The 6,492-nt window shown below is 38.8% G+C and overlaps 1 protein-coding gene across 11 annotated transcripts in view; it reads right to left on the bottom strand.

Annotated features, from left to right (window-relative positions):
• L3mbtl3 (L3MBTL histone methyl-lysine binding protein 3) overlaps nucleotides 1-6,492 on the bottom strand; it is a 112,331-nt gene that overhangs the window by 12,190 nt on the left and 93,649 nt on the right. The gene's annotated exons all lie outside the window — the stretch shown is intronic.

Raw genomic sequence — 6,492 nt, 5'->3', positions numbered from 1 at the left:
AAAAAAAAACAAAAAAAAAAAAAAAAAAAAAAAAGTGTGCATGTTGTGGAAATTAAAATAAGTATTGGTCCATGTTGGCTGGTGACACTCACTCCCCACTCACAACTGTGACTCTGTGGGGTTTCCTGAGCCCCACAAGCTTAGGGAAACCTCTGGCCCAGCAGGGACTCCTCACAAGCACCAACTGTGTCCACTGCTGGTTTAATGATCCCGGGTTGCCTCACCTGTCACCTGGTTTACATTCTGATATCCATCTTTGACTGCAACCCACGGATAACTAACAGGTACGAGCAATTATGAAGAGATAAGTGGACCACACTCGGTCATCCACGCTGTAACTAAAGGTAATTTTCTAGAGCTAAAGAAGACCTGGGCTTAAAAAGATAAAGAAAACTCATTACTTTCCAGGTAAAAATTATGAAAAAAAGATTGAAGAGACAGATTCATTTATTTTTAAGCCAAAATATTGGATTCAGTTTGGCTGGCCTAACCCAGGATGAGTGAAATGATATTGTTTTTTGTTGTTGTTTGTTTGTTTGTGCTTGATTTTCTTTAAAAGGAAGAAGGGAAGTCAAACAATTAGAGGGAGATGGTGGACAAATGTGGTTGGACCGGCTGCCTCCTCTCCCAAGAATGGTCTAAGCTTCCCTGACCAAGGATACTCACCATTCTCCAGGCAGCACCTAAGAATCAGGCAGTTCTAAGACAGAAAGGCCAGGTCTGCACACCCGGATGTGGGACAGCTATGCAGCCGCCCAGGGCACCCGCTAAGGTCTCTGCTGTGACTGATGTCACACTTCACCTTCTCATCTGCACAACCCGTTTCTCTCTCACTGCTGCTGCTCCCAAGAATTTTCACCAACAAACTTCCCCCAGGACACTCAGGGAGTCTGGCTCAAGGCAAGAGGCCATGGCTGTGCCAAGCCCCGGGTGGCAGGAGGACACCCAGTGACTGGTGTCTGAGCCACCCCTGTGTCACTCACCGAGGAACACAAATCAAATCCTCAACACCAAAAGACCTGGCTGAGGACCGAGAGTCCCTGCCTTCAGGTGCCCACGACCAGCACCCGCTGGACGGGAAGCCAAGAAGGGGAGGCCAAATCTCTTCTGTACAAAATGGTTCTGCACAGAACACATTTATTTCAAAAAAGAACAGGGAATCTAAAGCTAAGAAAGATAGTACATGAGGTGCATCCATCAACATGATTTCACTACAGATAAGGTTAATTTTATGAAAGTCTAAAATATTTTTAAAATATGAAAAAGAAAAACATCATCAAATTAATTTTAGGGGGAAAACTGGATAACAAAGAAAAAAATCATAGGCCAAGCTCACCTAAAGATAAATGCACAGTTTTCAAAGCAATTTATTTTTATGAGGCTCTCTCTCACCAATGAAAAGGCAAAAAGTAAAATATAGATATTGAGCTATATATGCTGTGTAGGTAATAAAAATAATAAAAACAACCCATGGGTCACAAAGGAAATTACAGATTAGACAGTTTTTACAATTTGATGATAATGCCAGAACAACACACAGGAATTTATGGGACACAGTGAAAGCAGTTCTACATGGGAAAATCATAGAAGTGAATGCCCATACTAGGAGAATAGAGTGAACTCAAATAAACAACCTAATGGTGAATCTTAAGCTCCTAGAAAAAGAAGAAAAAGTGAAACCCAAAGTTGATACAAGGGAGGAAATTATAAAGATCAGAGCAGAAATCAATTCAATGGAGACTAAGAAACAATACAAAACAAACAAAAAAACAAAACAACAACAAAAAACAATGAATCGAAGAGTTGATTTTTCCAAAGAGTAAAATTGATAAACCCTTAGCCAACATTATCAAAAAAAAGGAAAGAAAAGGCTTAGATCCATGCAATTAGGAATGAAAAAGATGAAGCCATAACAGGTCCTGCAGAAATCCAGAGGATCATCAATACCTACAGCAAGAACTTGTACTCTAATTAAATGGAAAACACAAAGAAAAGGACAGATTTCTACATATTTATGAATTATCAAAGTTGAACAAAGAAGATATAAAAATTCTAAACATCCCCAACTACAATCAGTGAAATTGAAAACATAATTAAAAATTTACCAACAAAGAAAAGCCCAGGTCCTGAAGGATTCACTGCTGAATTCTACAAGACATTTAGATAAGAACTATTGTCACTACTCTTTAAACTTTTCAATGAAATTGAAAGGGAAGTGATACTTCTGAATTCATTCCTGGAAGCAAGTGTCACTTTGATGCCAAAACCAGGGAAAGACACGAGCAAAAAAGAGAACTATAGGCCAATCTCCCTAATGAACATAGATGCAAATATCCTCAATAAGATAAGATACTGGCAAACAGAATACAGAGGGTCATCAAGAAGATCATACAGGCTGACCAACTCAGATTTATCCCAGGGATGCAAGGATGATTCAACATATGTAAACCAATAAAGGTAATACACTATATTAACAAAGTCAAGGACATATGATCATCTCAACAGATGCAGAAAAAGCATTTGGCAAAATTCAACACCCATTCATTATAAAAACCCTAGAGAAAATTGGAAAGATGGTCTTCATCTCAACTTGATAAAGGCTGTCTATGCAAAACCAACAGCCAATATCATATTAAATGGTCAAAAACTGCAAACCTTCACGCTAAAATCAGGAATGATGTCCACTATCACCACTCTTGTTCAATACAGTTTGGGAAACATTAGCCACAGCAATTAGACAAGAGAAAGAAATAAACGCAATAAAGATAGGAAAAGAAAAAGTTAAACTGTCATTATTTACTGACGATATACTATACATAGAAGACCCAAAAATTCGCCAAAAGACTTCTAGACTTAATTGACAGATTCAGCAGAGTAGCTAGATACAAGGTCAAGACTTAAAAATCAATAGCCTTCTTGTACACAAATAACAGACTGACTCACTAAGAGAGAAACTAGGGAAACAATTCCTTTCACAATAGCATCCAAAAAATGAAATATCTAGGAATCAATCTAACGAAGGAAATAAAAGACCTCTACATTGAGAACTACAACACTCTGAAAAAACAGAGACTGAAGAGGATATAAGAAGATGGAAAGATAACCCTTGTTCCTGGGTAGGAAGAACCAATATAGTGAAAAATGGCCATACATCCAAAACTGCTATACAAATTCAATAAAATCCCAATTGAAATCTCAACAGTATATTTCACAGAACTAGAGTAAGCCATCCAAAAATTCATCTGGAACCAGAAGAGACCTAGAATAGCAAAAGCCATTCTAGGCAACAGAGAAATGTCAGGGGGTATATCACAATCCCCAACTTGAAACTATACTACAAAGCCCTGTGATAAAGACAGCATGGTACTGGCAAAGAAACAGAGCCAAGGATCACTGGAATAGATTGGAAGATGCAGAAACAACTCCAGGCACACTCAGCTACCTCATCTTTGACAAAGGAGCCCAACATCCTCACTGGAGGAAAGATAGCCTCTTTAGTAAATGATGTTTGGAAAAACTGGATTTCAACTTGCCAAAGATTAAAACTAGATCCCTATCTTTCCCCATGCACTAAATTAAAATCCAAGTGGATTAAAGATCTAAACATTAAAACAGAAACATTAAACTTGTTGGAAGATAAGTTAGGTAGAACTCTTGAAGACACTAGCATAGGAAAAGACTTTATGAACAAATCCTCAGTAGCACGGGAACTAGCACAAAGAATCAATAACTGGGATCTCATCTTATTAAAAAGCTTCTGCAGTGCAAGAGAAACCACCAACAGAGCTAACAGATAACCTACAATGTAGGAAAATTTTTTTACCAGCTGGTTCCTCACACAAAGGTCTACTATCTAGAATAAAGAATGAAAAAAAAAATCAGGCCCCCCAAATATAAAGACCCAATTCAAAATCGGACATCTGAAATGAACAGACATTTCTCAGACAAAGAGGTAAAAGCAAAGCAGCTAATAAACATATGAAAAAATGTTCAACATCACTGGTATTTGAGAAATGGAGATGAAAGCAACACTGAGATTCCACCTAACCCCAGAAAGAATGGCTGCTATCAAGAAATCAACCAATAACAAATGCTGGTGAGGTTGTGGGGATAAAGGAACCCTTCTTCATTGCTGGTAGGAGTGCAGACTCATGCAACCACTGTGGAAATCAGTATGGAGGTAACTCAAGTCCCATTTGACCCAACTATTACCCTGGTGGTTATCATCCCAAAAGAATTAAAAGAATCATACCACAGTGATATATGCTCACCCATGTTTATAGTGGCACAGTTTGTAACAGATAAAACTTGGGAACAGCCCAACTGCCCATCAACCTGAGACTAGATAAAAAAAGATATTTTTTTTAAAAAAACGAAATGGCGTACTACTCAGCCATAAAGAACAAGAAACTAGAAACATTTATAGCTAAGTGGATGAACATTGAGGCCATAGTCTTAAGTGAAATTAATAGGATACACATGTGTAAATACTGAATAGTTTCTCTGGTGTGAAAAACTAAAAGTGTAAATAAGGTTTGAATTATATAATTGTAACGTGAAATAGGAAGATAGGGGAAATAGGAGGATAGGGGAATTGGGAAGGGTAGGGGAAAGGAAAGAAGGGAAAAGAAAAAAATATGATAAAAGGAAAAAATGGAAACAAAGTCTTTGTAAATAGGGAAGGGGGGGTGAACGGAGGGCAGGGGAATGGGGAAAAAATAAGAACCAAGATACATCATGTAAAGGTACCAGATCCCAATGATAAATAACTGTACTGCTTACTTAAATTGTACCAATAAACAATGGAAAATAATAATGAAAATAAATTACATGAAAAACCCACAAAATTAAGAATTATATATGAATTCTAGCAATTGTCTTTGGAAAGAATTACAAAACAAACTCTGGTAACTCAAATTAAGAACAACAGAAAAAAGCAGAAACTATTGAAAATGAGATAAAAAATAAAATAAAAATGAGGTAATCATGCACATCAAATGTTAAATATGAAATTCCTCGTTAAACAGATAAGTTTGAAGAAAAAAAATACCAAAATTGCCTTAGCAGATACAAATTTAAATAGATCACTAAATTAAATCACAGTGCTATTAAATCATTATCCCCTCAAACAGCTCGGAGCCAGGAAGTCTTTCTTCTGACTCCCTCCGGCCCTCAGTGAGCACTTGTCGGTGTACAATTAGACACACAGTTCCAGGGTGGCACCACTACTGATGACAGGAGACACTGCTGCCTCGAACGCATTGCATCCTCAGGGTGATCCAGCACTGGGGCCCTGCGCCACATCCACGTCCACGAGAGGAACTGAGGGACATGGCAGAGCTGAGGCTGAAAGGCCACGACACTACCTGCCCGGGGGAACTGATGTTCACAAAGAAAGGCTCAAGCCCCTGATAACTGCACCGTTGTTATTAAACACGTCTCCCCCTCACACGTCACCTACTCGCTTGGGGTGTACTACATGGCAAGCACTGATCCAAGCAAGCACAAAAGGTATTGCCCTCCACCCTCACGGCGGAGGAGATACGTCGTCATCGTCCTTCTGGACAGACACGGGACAAACAGAAGCGCACAGCACGGCCAGGGTCACACAGCTAGAACGTGGCAGGGGAAGATGAAGCCCTGGCTGCCTGCAGGGTCTGCACAGAGCGCTACACGAAACGCCAGGAAACATGGCGAAGACAGCACTTAGCGTGACTTTGCCGTTAATCGTTAATTACTGCTTCGTGACAATCAGATTCAGAAGCCAGGGCAACGATTATGGAATGGGCCGCTGCAGGCAGGCAGTCATTAGGTGCTGCTCTCAGAGATGCTACCATAATCTGAACAAAAAATGCACACGGAATGCAAAGTCTGCAGGGCCAGTCATTAAGCTGATATCGAGACCAACATCTTCCTGTAAAAAATAAGTCAAAATTATACAGTTATGTCGGAATTACAAGTACAATCTATACTACGACTAACTGTCAGTATGACTTCACTGCTTAGTTAATCACTGTTTTTTTCAATAAAGATACGGGAAATTATTTTCTCCAGTACAACTTGAAACATTTGCTCAAATGATTTTCCCTTCACTTTATGGTATTAAAGACCATATTTTGTTTGGATTCAGAATATACTTGGAATCCACTTTTAAACATATGAAGCAAATAACACCAATGATACTAAAGAGACTGTATGACAGGAACCAAAGACAGAGTGTTACTAAACTTTATACAGTCCTGTCCTGGTAGATGAAAGGCACTGCTCATAAAGGCCACAGGTATATCTGTATTATGAATTGCATGCTATATCTATCCTTGACAGTAAAATTTTATTGCCTGCAATAAGAAATGAGCCAAGGGAATGAAGTTTATCTTTAATGTAAATATGACTGCTATATTCTGGTTACGTTTTTATTTTGCTTAATTAGCAATGTTAGAGACTGAACCCAGAGCAAAGTGCTCTACCACTGAGCTACATCCAGCTGTGGTC

The sequence above is a fragment of the Fukomys damarensis genome, unplaced genomic scaffold (assembly GCF_012274545.1).
Source record: "Fukomys damarensis isolate Sample0158 unplaced genomic scaffold, DMR_v1.0_HiC HiC_scaffold_14, whole genome shotgun sequence".
Lineage (NCBI taxonomy): Eukaryota > Metazoa > Chordata > Mammalia > Rodentia > Bathyergidae > Fukomys > Fukomys damarensis.
This window is presented reverse-complemented; position numbering and strand designations above follow the sequence as displayed.